The sequence below is a fragment of the Aphis gossypii genome, chromosome 1 (assembly GCF_020184175.1).
Source record: "Aphis gossypii isolate Hap1 chromosome 1, ASM2018417v2, whole genome shotgun sequence".
In the NCBI taxonomy this organism is placed as follows: domain Eukaryota; kingdom Metazoa; phylum Arthropoda; class Insecta; order Hemiptera; family Aphididae; genus Aphis; species Aphis gossypii.
The window spans coordinates 46,886,458-46,903,217 of NC_065530.1; the positions used below are offsets into that span (position 1 = coordinate 46,886,458).

At 28.3% G+C, this 16,760-nt stretch overlaps 1 protein-coding gene and 1 long non-coding RNA gene across 4 annotated transcripts in view; one reads left to right on the forward strand and one right to left on the reverse strand.

Moving 5' to 3' along the window:
- The window catches only part of LOC114122872 (tropomodulin), a 47,902-nt gene that overhangs the window by 21,850 nt on the left and 9,292 nt on the right, over positions 1-16,760 (forward strand). The window lies entirely within an intron of this gene.
- LOC126549303 (uncharacterized) lies at positions 8,164-16,565 on the reverse strand. 2 transcript variants are annotated; one of them, XR_007603447.1, is made up of 4 exons: positions 16,347-16,565; positions 11,168-11,294; positions 10,559-10,650; positions 8,164-8,581 (listed from the first exon to the last, which is right to left on the reverse strand). It is a non-coding gene; the product is annotated as an uncharacterized LOC126549303 (long non-coding RNA). The 2 variants fall into 2 exon arrangements; XR_007603448.1 differs by lacking the exon at positions 16,347-16,565 and having other exon boundaries at positions 8,477-8,581; positions 11,089-11,183.

The following is a 16,760-nucleotide window of genomic DNA, read 5'->3' on the forward strand; positions in this document are numbered from 1 at the left end:
AACATACCTATATTTAAATCTCATATTATTTCAACATTCACAAAGTGTGAAAAAAAATAAAAGTGTAAATATATCAGAAATGTGTTTCAACGCTTAAAAAATTAGTAAGTATTAATGTAATAATATTAATGCAACCAAAGTAAACATGCTTAAAAAAAAAATCATTAATAATAATTATAATGATTTAACTATTTATTCAAATGCCCATGCGTATTTGTATTTAATCATTACATCATGATAAATATTAATACAGAACATGCATAGCTTGCACATAATTTCAACGTTATACGCGTTGATACTTAATATATTATATCCAGTGGACGGACATCATGTTAGATTAACTATTATTCGAATATATATTTTAGCCTTACAAAAACACATGTCAATTATATTTTAGATTTTAAGTTGTTTTTAATTTGGCTATCTCTAATGCTTATAATGGTGTAAACGCGAATGACGTATATATTTTATATATAGTTTCTATTGTTAGTGAAATCATTTTTAAAGAATATTACTTGATTGAAAACAATGAAGTTTTTCTCAGTCTTATTTGCTTGTAAAAAGTTAATCCACGATAAATAGCTTTTATACTGCAGCGCGTAGTGTTTTCAGCTAATTTTTTGAACATCTATATATATATGTTCACGTTTAAATTGTAGTTTTTATGTACATTGTTTTGTTGAAAATATCGCACCCGTGTAAAAAGGTCCTTTTGCATCGATGCTGACCAATTATAGTGCTTTGGATAGTAGCCATAAATTCGCACTCCGGCAATGCTCTTGACGTATATTTCGCTTACCAACCTTGCCAAAACACGCTAAAAAGCAGACATGTGTTTACATATATTTTTGCCGGTCATAAAATATCTGAACTCGATTATTTAAAATTATAAAAGTTATAGATACAAGAATTGGGTGGGCCACTGAAGCAATCGAGTCGTGTCTTTACATTTGAAAGCAATCGCCAATCATAAATCATTGCGTATGTAAAAAAATTTTGATCCTAGCCGGGTTATATTTATTTTTATGATTTAATAAAATATAGTCTATGAAGAAATACACTTATTATCTACATTATTTTAGATTCTGAATGAAGTGATGAATGTTTTGATTCACAATATGATATGTGTTTTTTTTATGTGCGCAGCATAATTTTTCGAAATAATGCTTCAATTTCAAACTTCGGGAGTGGTTTCCGATGGAAAAGTTAATATCCTTAGTTAATTTTCAACAGTTTACAAAAAAATCAAAAAAAAAAAACAAAAAAAAAAGAGACGGAAAAACGAAAATTTTTACGTAAAACCAGTTTTCGAAAAAATAGTTTTTTTTATATGATTTTAATTCAAAAACTAATCACTATAAATACTTGAATTTTTACCAAATGTTTATGTTAGCGTAATCTATACATGTTTAAATTTTCAAAATATTTTGACTTTTTTTGAGCTATTTATAGCAACTAAAATTTTCGATTTTTCTAAGTATCTTTTTTCTCAAAACTATTTTTCTTTCTGTTTTATTGCAAATTAATTAAACTAAAATTCAATCTCTAAAAAATACGATCTAACGGTTACCTATATTACTAGTCTTGGTTTTTCATTAGAGATACGCTTCATTGCCATCATTGCATTGTTTTATTCATTATAATGATTGAGCTTAAAGATCCTCGAATTATAATAAAAAATGATTTATCTTATTTTTTGTTACATTAAATTGTACAATAGACGATTATATTGCGTCTATGGCTATTGTTGTTATTTTTTTACGAGGTTTGAAAGTATAAATGTTAATATATTGTATCATACATGTATCATAAATCATGATAATTGTTATTTGAGTCTATTTTCATATGATAATTATAGTATATTATTCAAATATTCGCAATGAATATTTTTCGTCTATAGCCAGCTCTGTATTTCGAAAATGAACTTAAAAAAAAAAACACCCGGAACACGTATGCATACAACATATTTGTATATTGGTTAATGCCCCAGAGATGGCTTAACTAAATATACTAATATATACCCATTGTACATATTGTACAAACGAAAAGACGTGAAAAGTATTTGCTTTTCATTAAACATTAGATACGGGTCTGTTGTTTGCCGGCTTACGCGTTGATTAAGTTACAATGTATTATTAAAATGTATGTGTAATGTGTGAACATTATTATTGAATGCCGCGAGAGGACGTTGTCCCGAAAAACTTTATGTAGAACCCCGAGAGGTCACGACTGACGAAGACTCGAGCCAGGGCCAGGCACGTATTATTATTATGTGCTTGTATTTTCATTTACATATAATAATATTATATAATGCTAAAACGTACGAGCGTATAGCGATGTAGACGACGTTTTAAATAATATAAAAATTAATAATAATAGATAAAATAAATGAAGCGTGAGAAATAGTCGGCGGCGGTGAACCGATTCGATTTCAAAATGTCGAGGAAACTGGTTTAAATAGTAATGATAATGGTCGAAAACTGCAAATATTTGAAATGTCATCGCCTTGTATCGAAATAGTAATAAAGTTATGGCTATAATAGGTAGGTTAATAGTACGCCACATCGCATCGGTGCATTATAATTGGTTTTATTTCAGATACGGCCTATATATTACAGAGGAGTCATCTCGTATAAAAATAATGATAATAATATTAATGTTGTCCTCGACACGTTCACGAGCGGACGTATTTAATTTGTACATCTATGCTGCTACCGGACGCGATAAAAAAAAAATAGTTTTTGTCAAAACGTGCACATGTGTGTGCTCATTATTATACGCGACTGATTTGTTTACATTTAATTTCATAAACGGTTGAAAAACGAAATTTTCAACGGTTTTGATTCCCCGCTTTTGTTGACATTTGTAAATTGTAAGCTGCACGAGAAATATTTCAGGTTGTGTATGGTAGGGTGTTATATAGATTTTATGAAGTACAAACTTGAAGGTCTAGGGAACTTTGTTGGAACTTGAAAGGTTTTTAAAATGTAACAAAATAAAAAATTGGTTATTTAACTAGAAACGTGTATTATTGTTGTAAAACAATCTATTCAACTCGAACAAAAATCAATATAATCAGTTTGAATGAACTTTTTGAACTTATATTCACTGTTCTAATATCGTGAAAACGTTATCGGATCGTCGATAACTCGAACTCGATTTATTTTTATTTTTTAATCTTTAACGTCACCATAAAACAATCCTATCCTCGGTAAATATACCACAGATCGATTTCTGAAGTAGCCATTGCCAAATGGATATAATTACACATCAACAACGAGCAATGAATTTATTTATACTAGTAATTTCAAACTTTGGTGCTATAACTACCCCCTTGTGGCATTTTTAAGTTATTTACTTTGAGGAAACGTTTTACTTATAGGAAACAATTCTAATTTTATAAAGAATTATATATCTTATCGTAATGAAATATTTAACGATGTATAGTGCATACAATAAAATAACTAATTTAGTTGAATTAACATCGTCATCCAGTGAGCACTTTATGAGAGCAGATGATGAAATAATCCGGAGGGGTTGAGAAATTGGAGGGTCGAGAATTGATTGACGAATGATTCGAATTCGAACCAATAGATCTTAGATACTGTAACTATATAATATAACTACTAAGGTATGGTAGTATACTACATAAACACTTTATTTATGGTCTATTCTAATCCACGATTTCATGATACGTCGTATATGCGATATCACACAGGTGCGCAATCAATTGAACTACTATACACATATATAACGATTTTATCACAGTACAACCTCGATGTGGATCAATGCACACGTGTCAGTCGAAGAAAAAAGAGACCGTGTCATGTTGGTGTTTAAGAACTATAGGTAGCACACGCAAGGCCACCTATGTAGTCGTATACGACTCGTACGGCTTCCGGAAACAAACGACAATGAAATGGGCGCACAAATTTTAACTTGCCACAGGGTACCTAAGACCTAAGCTTTATATTATAATGCTCCAATTCCACCACATCGATCGACATACATATCATTATAACATTATGCACGCAATGCATGAAAATAATTTAAATAAATACATATTATATATATTGCAACGTGCAGTTAGGCCGTTCGTGTGCGCATAATAATATATTTATGAATTATTATCATATTTCGTGCACTTAAATACGCGACGTGAATCTTTTAAAAGTAAAAATGTTCTCAAAAAGTATAATAACGTTTTTATAGAAATATTTTTTTACGTAATCTGAATCTGAATAATAACAATAATAACATATAACATTTTTTTAAATACAACTTTGTTCTTATTAATTTTATGGCTGTAATATTTTTAGTGTTTTACTTTTTTGCTTACACTATCACAACATTCATCATGTGCATCATATTTTTTATTGTTAGCCTGATTGTTAGACCATAGATTCGTACACAGAACACTCACCCTGTCACCTTTAACCTAAGATATTCTTATAGGTTAGTCTGGTGTGTCCTATTGCAGATGATTTTGAACAATTTTATCGTTTTATTTAAAAGTTGAGTTTTCTTACCTATGTATAGTTTTTGATTTGATTTAGTTTGGTGTTTTTCTCATTTCAGAATGTAGGTATGTTATTTATGTCTTATATAATGTTGATTTTTTTAGGGTTGTGTATTCTGGTATTCATAAATTATTTGAACTATAATATTTTTAAGTTAGTGTTGAATGTTGCAATTTTGCATTTTTGTCTCTGGTTTTGTTTCCTATAATACATATTAATGTGATCGTGAATTCATATGAGTACCTATTTATTTTTGATTAGCTATGTCTTTTTCAAGTTAATTTTGTATAATAATTACCATATTATTTGAATTAGTTTTGTTTTTATTCTGTGTATTTTTTTTTTTATTGAAGTTCGTAAAAAAATTTTTCGATTTAAAAAAATGAAATTAAAAATGTTTTCTCACATAAGTAAAAACATATTAATGATACAGAGATACAGAATAGAATAGTAAAAGAAATTACTAAAAAAAAAAATGTTGATTTCTAATGACTTTATATTATGTAAGAAAAATATTTCCAAAACATTAGGTAATATTTTTTTTTAAGGAAATAAGTATTTACCTTCAAAAGATTCACCTTGTAAATCTTTTTTTTGTCTGCGCCATATAATAAATTATATCGTCGTATTCGTCTTTACGGTTACCTACCTATATCTATATGATGATTATTATGCTTACGAAACTTTCATCCTGTGGGAATAATATTCATGACAGATGTGAATAATAGCACATGCAACTCCACGCCGCCCCGCGTCCACAATGGTATCCACACTTTCACCAGACTCTCTTCGCTCTTTTGTTTTTAGTTCTTTTTCCAGTTATTATTATGCGATATATACGAGACCAGCAACTAAGTATTTTTTTTTTAAATGTTTATAAGTCGTCGAGTTATTATACTATATAAGTTGGCTATATTTTATCATCGGAAGATTATAATATAATTTATTGTGCCAACAATACATCGCTATCGTTGTCGTCGTGTCGATTTGCGTTTTTCGAGCCATTTAAGTGACGCTAACATGCTATAACATGGTACAATAAACATTATTATCTTCTCATCACAGTAAATTGTTGACGCAATAACCTTAACGTGTTCGTGTGACATCATCTCGCCACGATTCGACCCATATTATTATTTAACAATAATATTCGAAAGAGACACATTATACTATTAATCGTTATTAATAAATTATTATATATTTGTATGCATATAGGTATATTGTATTATCTGCAGAAAATGTTATGACGTCAATAATTTTCATCTTCCTGTACGTTTAGTAGATTATTTATTATCAACTGTTGTATTATATAATGCTATGAACTATATAATAATAATATGAACAGTTGTTAAATAATGAACTTGGCCCTATACGACTGATATAATATACTCTTGTCTTCTGTGTTGGTGTATATATAATATAATATATATATATATAGATATTACAGTCGTGGCGCAATATTGTGATTTACGAATTACGCATGCAATTTCATTATTGGCGATCATCTCGAACATAGATACACACAATAAACGAAAATATAGGTTATAATTAAACCTACACACAGAACGCGTGGTTTTTATTAAAAAAAAAAAGTAAACCACAATAATATTGTGTCCACGTGTCGTACCTGTCCATATACGGTTATATTATATAAGGTTATACATATACGTCGCCATGTATGATTGTGCGGTATTATAATTTGAAGATACCTATAATAATATATGTATAAGCGATTTCGTATGATATTATATGTGAAACCGCGTACATTCTTATAAGTCAAAAAAATATACATAACGGTTGGTCTGAATCAATTTTCTTGTTGAAATACTTTTGTGGTATTCTCTTGATGTGAATTTTGAAATACTAAATGTGTATAATGTTATATAGGTACTTATTACTTATAGATAAGCCCAGAGTCCGTGTTTTTATATTTTTTGCCGAAGGAAATCTTACATAAATATCACGCGTTTAATATGTGTTATTATTTATATATATCGAAAGTGTAGTCGATTTCGATTCAAGTATTCAACTATACCTATATGGTATTTTATAAACATTGGCGTCTGTAGATATTATTGCGGTGCATAACCATCGTTAACATATTTAATACAATGCTTTAATACCCACTGTTTATAAAGATCGTGAGACGGAAATCTGCAACATTGAGATTTAAAGTTACAGCAGAGAACCTAATTCCTGCAGAGTACATCAATCATCAATTAAACATTATATGGTCTTGTCTTTGATACTTAAATTAATAATAATATACTATATACATACAACGTAATGAAATTATTTTTTCGTCCAAGGTAAACGAGTCGTAAATAAAATCGTATGACATTAGCCTAGGTTAAAATACAGTTGCGTGTATACCACGGATGTAATAATTATCATTATACTATATATTATAATATTATTCTCTACTGCGTGGTTACCGTCTGTTGCGTTTCTTGTACATAAAAATAATTTCCATCTAAAGACATCTGCAGCGGTTGTACCCTGTATTAAACGATACAAAAAACAACTTAGTGAAAAAAATAATAGGGTTTCCGGAACCCATCACGTCTAGAAATGAACAATAGTGAATAGAACGAGAATGTTCTTTTTCGTCGACTGCCGTGAGAATAAAAATAATAAAAAAAAAAAAATAACAAAAAAATAATCAACACATTTATTTTCGCCTTTATGTCCATTATCATTTGCTCATGAATATCATTAGGGTGTACTATGTATACACTGTATACGTTGTATAGTAATGAGCATACGAAAAGTGTAGGAAGACCTTCGACTGTAGAGTTATTCGTTTCGGCCTCAGTACGATGTCAATGTAAGGAGTTTGAATAATGTGCTTAATTAATAATTATTATACAAATATAAGTATAATACCACAGTATACCTTCAACCATTTTTTTAAATCAAACAATTTAAATATCAAAATGTTTTTTACTTGTGTCGTGAGAAAACGTTTAAGTATAGAATAATACAATTTTCATATACTATTTGTACAATATGTATATAATTTCGGTTTTTCTTTTTGTAGGTACACAACTATTGATGTAGGACGTAGGTATTGAAATATTGTAATCTTGACTAATTTTAATTTTAATTACTTAAGAACACGATCATGTTATATTTTATAATATTGTATCCAATTATTCCAATTCATAATTTATTATTCATATTTTTTTTACATTTCAATATTATCCGTCTAGCTATATCATACAACATTAGGTATAACAAGTCATGTTAAAAATAATTATGAACAAATATTAATTGTAAGTATATTATTTTAATTGTAACACTAAAATCGAATAAGTCATTAAATTTATTTTTTATTAATTATATAATTAAAATATTAAAAACTAATAATATTAAACATGTATATTTATATTGTATTGAGTGTCTCACCACAGGGTTTATTTGCATACCTTCGTCATGCCTACTGTAGTACTGTCTGACTTCAAAAAATATTCAACTATTAAAGCACCCGAGCACCTGCTCACTTACTTACTTTTAAATAAATAATTTAATTTAGAAAAATATTTCCTAACGGTTAAAAAAGTTGAAAACAGTTATTAACGGCGAGAACGGTGAACGGTGGGACACCCTATCTATCTAGCTGCCTCTATAAAGTTTATAACATTTTTAGAACACAAAATTAAATTTGTAGGGATTCATTATTGCGTTTTAAGGTTTCTTTGTATAAGGTGGTTCAGAGTGTATTATTTGGAAGTCGTAATAGCATAAGAATATGCACATTGTTCTCTGCAAAGCAACGCACGTGGAGTGTAATAATAATTCAAGCACTTATATTATTTTCGACGATATATTTGTCAGAAGCTAAAAAGAGTGTTCTGCATTGCTGCGTGCGCAGTTTACCATATATTGTTGCGGCATCATTAAAATCAAAAACTCAATGTAAACAAGTAATAACTTTACCGTAACATTAAACAGTGTTGCGACAAATATTTCGATGCGTCCGTCTTGTTTGTCAACGCACGCGTGATACTCATAGGTACCGTTGATCCTTCTCGACATTTTGACGATACAATTGATATAGTCTAAAAAATTATATAAAATACATTAGTCTTTAGTAGTTCACTATTATCTTAAAAATATACAATATGTTATTAATGATCGTACATATTATCAGTCTATTATGATTTATATATATTATTATGATAAATGTTTAAAATAGTATTTTTTTTTTTTTGAGCCTACCGATTAGAAAGTGGTATCTACAATGATGTATTGCTAAACGCTAATATAATTCGTAGATATACAAATTTTTCACGTAGGTACATGACAATGATAAAATCTTATTATACAGTTTAAAAAAAAAAGTGATTTTACTTTGTTCCAAATAATTATATTTTCTGAACAATTTCTGTACAATTTAAGCACAAGTAGCTAGTAGATAGTTTATAATTTAAGAAGGCTATTTTTGGATATTTCTTATAGTATTTTTCAAAAAAATAAAAATGCATTTACGATAATATGCTATAAATCACTTTTAACACTACAATTTAATGTTAAAAGTAAAACTTTAAATTTATAAATATGATTATTGTTATTTAAAATATTTAGATTTAATAAGCTTAGTATGGTATTATATACTCTGCTTACACACATATACATTTATACATATTACAAAAATATAATAAACTAAAATTACTTTGACATAAAATATCGAATATTCTTATTGGTGGTTCAGTCTGGTTTTCCAAGTATTCTTTTAAATTTATATTTTAGTTATGTTTACAGAGTCAAAAATTGTAAATGATAATGGAATATTTTGTTTTATGTCTCAGATGGATACATACACTTTTAAAATCCACCCAATACAGCCCTCATCACTGTCCATTTATTATAATATAGATTCGCTTTGGAGATCTACTTATTTTATTTTATTTATTCGAGTCACCTAAAATCAATCCCTCGGAATACGTAGACTATAAACAGTCTTTCACAGTTTTTTTCTTAATAAGTGCTCCTAAACACGTACACACGTATCACGTTCACATTAAAATTATTGCTGTGTACACTGTACAGTCTATATTTCTAAGACACGGCAATAAATTAACTTAAAGTTAAAACCAAACAAAAACGTGAAAAACGTTTTTTACACGTGTCTTTTGGATATATTATTATATCTGTCGGTTATATAGCTGCAGAATTCTTGGCTCTTGCTGTCCGAACACCAGTCATATACTCGTATGTACTATAGTTACTATAGGATAAATTTATTCATTGCGCGCTTCTTAATATATATAAACGTGGTTCCAATCGACATCTTCAGTATTAAAAATAATCTATGTTATAAAATGTCCGTCTATTTGTCCGGTGGTTGCGTGGTAATAAAAACATAAAAACATGCTTAGTGTATTTAAAACTTGTTTTTTAAACAGCAACAAAAACAGGTGTCGTTTTATAGTACCTACTATATAGAGGTAGGTAGTTTAAATCTGCGTTTTTTTTTTTACTGTTTAAAACAATGATGAAGGTAAAAAAGAATCGCGATTTTTAACATCCCCGGCCAGAACAGCGTGGTATGTACGGTCAGGTCGGAGCCGTTAAAGTAAAAGTGTGCGTATACGTATATTATATAGGTACCTATATATACACTACACCACGCACTCATAGGTCATCCGTTCCGTATAAAAATAGCACTTGGGCGTCGTACGCACGCTCGCTCGTGCGGTATGCTCGTATACGGCTTCCGGAACCTAAGCGTGCGTAATATATGAAAATCGTACAATATTATAATCTAATGTAAAATAGTGTAGAAAATAACATTAAAATATATTTTGTACACTTTGAGCACAGTTGTAAATTGTAATGGTGGTGCAAATTGGCATGATAATATTATGAAAGCCGAAACTAGTTTCTAAATTACTATATTATATATTATATATACAGCCATACACAGTATAATTAATCGAGCATGCTCAATACCATTTTTCCTTTATTTATGAATTTTAATTTTTAAAGTTTTACGTATAGATACTTAAAGAAGAATCTTATTTTAAAGTACTTACAAGTATTTTATAGTATTGAAAGAGTGAGCTGTAGCGATACCAACTTCTTTTTTTCATCAAATGACTTTTGAAAAATATGATGCTCCTGGCTCCTATATGAAAATTCGAACAATTAATAATATTATTAATCTATTGAAATTGCAAAAATATATTATGAGAGTAATAAATACTAGATCCAATATTACATCTGTTTTATATTTTTGTAAAGCCATTATTTTAATTTTTAAGGACTAGCTATTATCTTCAGTTTATACATTTCAATATAATTAAGGAACTGCTTGTTCGAATTTCGATTTAGATAATAGATAAGTATAAGATAAGATTTTAGAAAAATCATTAGTAAAAAGGATGGTTATCGTTTAAATACAAAAATTTTGTATCGTTACAGAATACTCCATAAATGGTATATTATACCATACCTACCTATATAATTAGAAATATATCCCTTATAGTTAAAAATTCCAAAAATCAGAGCTAGAAAATTTCAATATTAAAAGAAAATATGGTATTAAGTATGCTAGGTGAATCACCCTGTATAAATGTATTTATTTTGTAATATCACTGTCGTTAAAGGCGATTTCTTATCGTCACTCTGAAAGTCTGTACTACCATATAATGATCACCGCCGTCAGTTGTCATCTTGTTTCACCGCGGAATGCGTCACTTTCGCCGGTATCGTTAAATTTTCTTTTCAAAAACAAAATGTCATTCCTGCGCATGGATTGATAATAACAATCTGTAAGACCATATAAAAAATGTTTCATGAACCCGCTCGCAGATATTATTATTATGTATGTGTGTTTGAAAACGATTAACTGGTACAGCACAATAATATACATATTATTACTATTTTTGTATACCTCCTATTAGTTGTCGGTGATTTCGCCGACAAATGTTTTTTGACTTTAATATTAATGTAGGTGGTGCCTAATAATGGGTACTAACTACTAATGTACTATTATTCTACCATGTAATCGATGTTTAATAGTTCTCAGCGGGGCCCCGAATATAGAACGAATATTAAACTATAAATACTACCAATTCATTTTGTGGGTCAGTTTATGTACATACATTTAAATCAGTAGTTTCCAACTGCTGATCTGTGGAATTATCTTATTGTAGTGATCTAGGATGTCAAAGAATTTTATTTGGTTCTGCATTTATTACATATTAAAGTTATTATTCAAATTATTAGGAAATAAGAAATAGAGGGGTTGAATTAAGTATAATAGTCCGTGATAGTGGTGATAGATACATTGCAAAAGCGGTTTGAATCTTTGAGAATCGTTGTCCACTGATCTAAATTGTAAATAATAAGTAAGAACTGATTGTATACGTGACTTTATATCAGGTATCAGCTATATACTAGCACGTTAAGGTAAATCCCCTTACCAAAGCAATACATGTTTAAAGGATGTGTGTGTGTGTGTTGTAGTGATGCATTTAAAGCTCGGTAATAGAGTGAGGCGTTTACACCCATCATTTTGCTCAAAAATACAACTAGTGGGTGGTAGGCAATTATTTTTGACTCTGTATTTAAAAGAATGTTTGATGCCGCTAATTTTTTTTGTAAATTTAAAACGCAAGTCAACCATCATTTGTGATTTCATAGACGACTTTAAAAGAATCTTTTAATTTGATTGATACATGGGTCCGAGAGCGTCTTTTAGTTTTTGAATTGTATAGTGTAATCAAAGATCAAGGACGTGTGGGCTGAAATGTTGAGTGTTCTTTAAATATATATGCGTGTAGCGTGTTTAGTTGATAAGCATTAAGCGCGTGAAGTTAGTATATATAGTTACGATGTGTCACTCTTGGACGAAGTAACTTTGGTGTCTTAGCTTATTAAATAAGGATGTGTTGGTTTAAATGTTGAATATTTACATTTTAAAATTAAAAATTATAATTTATTATTCCACAATTTCAGTAAAATGTCTCATGTTGACATGTGTACAATACATAAATACACGATAGAATATATTTATTCCCACTGCTATCTTATTATTTATATACCTATGTAATATGTATGTATTGAGTATACTGATACCCTTTTTTTCTAGATAAAATATATGTACTCTATTACCAAATATTCATATAAATATATACATATACATAACTTCATATACCTATAACTTATTACATTTATGAATTGTTATTATTATACTTCATTAATAATTTAGTATAGGCGCAACATAGAAAATATAGGTATATTATATATATTATACTATTCAGTTTTCAATTAAAAACTGATATTGCTGATGTAAAAATGTATAATATTATAATTATCCATAACTAATAGGTACATAAAATGTATGAATATGAAAGATAAATTGAATTCAACTATCAACATATTTATTTTATGCAATAGGTAGGTAGGTCGTTACCTATAAATGTTAATATTATATCAAAACAATAGGTACCTATAAGTCTATTAATCAAACTATTATTATTTTTCTAAATTGTTATATTGCATCAGCTAAATGATTAAATTCACTGTATAGATACAAAGACTTTAAAGTGTTATTTTGTATTATTTTTGACACTAAATTATAGAGTTTTAATTAGTCAATATTAACTGCCTTAATAATTTGCAGTTTAGTATAATTAATATTAAAATATATCTATTGATTTCTAATAGTTGTGACTAGTGATATTCATCATTTACTTTAATTTGAAAACAATTACCACGTATTTATTTATTTTTTTGACTCAGAATTTTACTTAAAAACGAAGCACAAAATAATGACGTTTAAAAAATAAATAGAAAAGAAAAGTAGAATATCACTTTCGTTACTCTTGGAATAACCTTGAAAGTCCTTGATACATCATTGATGTATCAAATCCTGAAATAGTATCCGGTAATATCAGAAAGTAGATCAATCATCATCAATGGTATGTGATAATTTCCACTTGAATGTTTTTTCAGTAAATATCTCTTAAAACGACTATTAAACTAACTTAGAAATTGAAGCTGTTTTTTTATAATAAATATTATAAATTAGTCGGCAATTACAGAGTAATCTACTAAACGGGTGACTAACTTTCTATGTTCTTAAGTGTTTAATGTTTCTAAGTGTGACGTGTTAGTTAATTGGGCAAACAAAATATTTGTATATTTATAGTGTTCAGTGTTTACGTGATAAAATATTTAAAGATTTAATTCAAGTACAGAATAATATATTATATTTTGGTAGGTTCTTATAGTTGTATTAAATTTATTATATTATAATATATATTATTATAAGTAAAATATTCTCACGCTTAAGTGTAAAATATTTTACGTTTCTTGTACACATTGCTAGAACTCACATTTTCTTTAATGTCGACATGCTTAATAAATAATGACAAAAACACACTCTACTATACGTAGGTTAGGTCTCATGTATTGTCGTGTATAATATGGTTTATGTTTGTTTGTGTATATACATTATTTTTTTTTTTGTTGTTTTGCATAAATAATAATATCAATGTTTTGACGACACTTTTATAAATCGTTTTTACTTTTTACACCTCTTGGCTCTTAGAACATTTTTTTCAATAGTAGCAAACTAGTAATTAATAACAATACATAAAGTTTATGAAAAATCAAATTGAATTTCATGTACCTACAAGCGCGTAGCCAGGGGGGGGGTGTAACAAGTGTAGTAACACTCCCCCTCCTCAGCCGTGGTATACTTAATATGTTTTATCAAGATAAAGATGCATCATAAGTACGGTTTATCTTAAATCGATATATTATGATATATAATATATATGAAAAATTTAAATATACGTAAACTAAAGTAATCAATTTTGTGTGTATAATTTTGTCAATTAATTTTGAATAACATCCCCCCCCTCCCCCCGTAAAAATTTCTAGTTACGCGCCTATGTACCTTAGGTATAAGATTATTTATAAGACAAATTTTGAACAAACATACCTATACTAAATTTCTAAATCGAATATTTTACATTGGTTTGACGTTAACCCGTTAACATACAAATACGTGCTTAACGTTAAAAATAATAAAGTTATCGAACATGTTTTGTATTGCAGTACCTACTTGATTCATATATAGGTACATATATTATACATACAACTAATGCTGTAAAGTTTTTAAATAATTATTATTTATGTAGATTATATTTTTTTATGTTTACCTATAGGTACTATACTGCTTAGGTAAGCTCTTTTGTTTTATTATTTATTCTATATCTGCAAGTACATACGTTTTTCCGTTTGCTATATTAATCATAAAACTTGAAAATCTATTGTAAATTGTGATTATAATATTATATCTATTTATTTTTCCCGGTATAAATCATACGAAAATACAAAATACATCGATTTTAACTTGTTCAATAATTAATTGAAATATGTACCTAACCTATTATATCTACATATTTTTTATTATTATATCAACTTGAAATCCAGTATATATTATACAAACATAATTTATTATTGTGAATAGTTTATACTTTAGCTTTTTCTACAACTGGTATAAATTACTTTTTAGGTATTAGCAATATTTTCTATATTACACATTTGTTTAAATAATTTTAAGATTAAGACACTAACTATGGTTAAATATTTATGGTTATCACTTATCACTAAAACTTTAATTTTAAAATGGTCGATATCAATGTTACAGGCATACTGACCGTAAAGGCACTGCATGTGTTATATTATGTAGATCGACAATCTATACATTTAATAAACAAGCCGATAACGAAAACAATAATAATCCAATACAATCATTTAGTCCGTATGCTGGGTTTTTAAATTTCTTATTAATTATTTATTTTTTTTATCACAATAGAATAATAAACATAATATTAAAAATCTACAGCTGGAATAATTGAAAAAAGAAGTTACATAAAAAAAGCAAAAATAAATTGGTTTATTTGAAATCAGAATGACGTGAAACGAATTTATGTATAAAAATTAGGTTTCCATCTCATATACCTATATAAAAAAAAAAAGAAGCATATGCAAACGAAGAAATGGAGTTCCATAACAATTATATGATAAATAAGTGTATATGAGGACATGGGTATTGGGTATGTTGACATTTATAACGGCATCATCATAGCCCATGGATATCATGATCTCGAACGGCAGAGATATACATTTTTTACATTCGCATTTTTATCACATTTACACGATATTATAAGGGGTCGGTGTCTGCATAAAATCAATAAGCATAACAGTACATCTAGAATATACGTGTCTTTTTCTTTACCGCGTAGTGATTTTAACAATATTCTTCATCATCGACCAGACATTTATTTAAAGGAAGGCCTCATAGAAAATTGTCTCCCCCTGGTGGAATTTCGTGGATGTCAAATTTGAAATTTGTATGAGTATTTTTGTAATATATAAATGTAATGTAATTTTTTTGTATGCTTTCTATTGTAGTAGGTATAGACTTTTAAAAATTAAGAAAATTTATTATTGTTATTGTGAATGGTGTGAAAATAAACACATTTATACGCATAATATGGTCATTATATTATTATTAGGACAGATAGTGAGATAGCCGTATGTTCTATTGACCCATTTATGAACATGCATGCAGATTCAGTAATGTTTAAGTACCAAAATATGCCATGAACGAATTGATAATTCGAATGTATACATTTTTTGTCATAATATAATAAGAAAAGTGAAAAACATTATTATTGTTTTTTTTCAAACAGGTTCACAACTAAGGTTACAACGACCATCTCAAAGTCCATAGATATTAAAATCGAATTGAATAAACCAATTTATTTGTCAATAATCAATATATTATAACTATATAGGTACCTTATGCGTATGAGGTGTGAATTATAACAATAATTATTGCATTTTCAAGTTCAGCCAGAAATTTCGTATTAATAGTTCTTCAAACAGCAATGTGTGATGTACATTTTAATATTTAAAACTCGTCCATTGTTCAATAGTACAAACTATAACCTAGGTATGTGCAGGTATAATATTATACCGCTGTACAGCTCGTCGTTTTTACAACGTTTTCTAATCGCTTTGAACGGCAGTAGCCAACTATAATATTTAGATTTTATAGGTATCTACTAAGTACTAGGTACTACCAGTTATAGTCATCCATAATAACAGTAATAATATCATACTATTATTATGTAAGTACTTATTTCTCGTCGTCACATTATGTATACCTACGCGGTTGTGCGTACCGGATGCGTTGTAGGCGCGCGTGCGACC